This window comes from Chrysochloris asiatica, unplaced genomic scaffold (genome assembly GCF_000296735.1).
Source record: "Chrysochloris asiatica unplaced genomic scaffold, ChrAsi1.0 scaffold00007, whole genome shotgun sequence".
NCBI classification, from domain to species: Eukaryota; Metazoa; Chordata; class Mammalia; order Afrosoricida; family Chrysochloridae; genus Chrysochloris; species Chrysochloris asiatica.
In genome coordinates this window covers 22,066,793-22,069,383 of record NW_006408525.1, presented here as the reverse complement: position 1 = coordinate 22,069,383, position 2,591 = coordinate 22,066,793, and positions in this window count along the sequence as shown.

Sequence of the window (2,591 nt, the reverse complement as noted above, 5' to 3'; positions counted from 1 at the left end):
ATCTGTGTGCCCTTGGACAAATTAACCTCTTTAGTGTATTCATGTGAAAAGAGACTAGTAATTATACCTACTATGTACAATGGATTGAGATCATGAATGCAAAGCTTTTAGTACACAAAAAGCAAGCGCTTCCTGGTCCAGTCAATGCTGAACACATCACCCTCAGCAGCATCTATGCTGTCATCATCATCATCATCACTCTTACAGCTACTGTTTATTCAGTGGGTACCAGGCACCCCATTGTGGGGATTAATTTTTTTTTAATCATCCTTAAAATCTTACAAAATGAAAAAAGAAAAAAAAAACTTACAAAATGGGTTTGCCATTTTATAAAACTCAACTGTTGCAACCTTGGGATCTGTGCTCTAGTGGAAGGATAATAACATGACATTAAAGCAGTTTGAACATAAAAATGGAAGGATATTGTTAGGGACAAACAAATCTGTCTTGGACATGTTGTCAGGAGGGATCAATCTGGGAAGAAGGACATCATTCTTATTAAAATGGAGGATAAGTGAAAAAGAGGCATATCCCCAAGAAGATCAGCTGATACAGTGGCAGCAACAATGGGCTCAAACAACAATTGTGAGGCCGGTGCAGGACTGGACACTGTTTCATTCTGTTGTGCAGAGGGTCGATATGAGTTGGAACCAACTGGATGGCACCTAACAACTGTTAGGGATCCCTTCCTCATATGGATCAGCAAATGTTCCAAATTCATAGCAAAGCGGTAAAGAGAAAGGAACATTGAGCTAGTTGTCTGGAATCTATCACTGATACAAAGTTAGGCAAGTCATTTAAATGTTCCTAAGTCTTGGTTTTCCTCATGTATAAACTGGAATCCTGGTGTGGCACCATGGGATACAGCATTGGACCGCAAGGTTGGTAGTTCAAGCTCACCAGCAGCTCCTTGGAAACTCTATAGAGGGTTGTTATGAGTCAGAACTGTCTCCACGACACTTAACAACAACAACAAATCGGGGATAAGGTGATAATGTCTTTCTTGCCATCATCATATTAGTAATGTAAGGATTGCAAGAGTTATGGCAGGTAAACTTGGTATGTATAAGTTATTATTATTACAATGACCAAGAGAACCACTGATCCACAGTTTGGACCTCTGCACTGCCCTTCCCTTCTTCCATTTCACCACTGTTCATTATGCACGACTCTATGCCAGGCACAGGTGAGAATCCTTACTCACATACCATAGCTTGCTTTATCTATAAATCATTGCACTGATGGAGGGGCATTCTGCTGTATATAATTTGTCTTTTGCAATTTGCCTCATATGCATTAGCCCTTTACAGTCTGATTAGTATGGAGAGACTTTTTAGAAGCCATGATTTGATCTAAAAGCAGAGGGCCAGCTCTGAGGTCTGGTGACCCCACATGATTTTCTAGGAAATCCTGCTTGGTCTTGGGCATCTCTCTACTACCTACAGGAATGTCTTCACTGAAGAGCCATTTATTATGTCTTTAGCTCTAACTGAAGACTAACATTAAAAATGCTATTTAGAAGAATGATAGTGTGGCTTCAGGAGCTGAGGTTTGGGAATCAGAAAGATTTGACTCAAATCCTTACTCCCCATATAACTGTGGGACCTTCTGCATGCTAAGCTTTAAGCTATTTGAACCTTTAGGTTCAAAGGTATTTTATTTTCTGAAGTGTACATAGTAGAGTGCCAGAAAAGGATAATGGTCTGAATAGAATTGTGTCCCCAGAAGAGAATACACTGAGGTCCTAATCCTTGTACCTGTGAATGAGATCTTGTTTGGGTTTTTCATTTGTTACCAGTTAAATTAAATGAGGTCGTACCACAGAAGAATGGGTTCTAATCCTAATCCCTTCTGAGTGATCTTTATAAAAGAGGGAGGGAAAAATCACACATAGGGTAAAGAAAGACCTCTAGCCTACAGAGGTTTATGTTGTTATTAAGTGCCGTTGAATCAGTTCTGATTTCATAGAGACCCTGTATACTAGGGGTGGGGAATCTTTTTTCTCTCAAGGGCCATTTGGATATTTATAACATCATTTAGTACACATTTATGTTGCTATGAAGAAAGCTTCTCGATGTACTGAATTTCAAGTCCCATCTGCAGTTGCCTTGGCAGAGTCAGACCAAATGATTTTGTGGCCTTATACAGCCTGTATTGGATGTTCCTCACCCCTGTTGTACAGGGTTTCCAAGGAGTAAACGGTGGGTTTGAGCTGCAGATCTTGCAGTTAGCAGTCCAGTTCTCACCCTACAGAACTAGGAGAAAATAAGTTTCTGATTTTTAAAGTCATCCGTTTTGTGATATTTTGTTATGGCAACCCTAGGAAACTAAGACAGATAACTATTATCTCCATTAATACTGATAAGAGACATTGGAGCTCTGTAAACTTTCATTCAAACCACAATTAAAAGTTAAATCTAACATGAGGGAGAACAGACTAGATGGCAGATCGGGTAGAAGTGCAGTGAAGAGTTCGGTCAGCAACAACACAGAATACCGGACCAAGCAGGCTCAGGGGATGGTGCCAGAACACTGAACAACATATAAAGGAATATTTAGAAGGTTGGAAGATGCTCAGCTGCTCTTGGAGC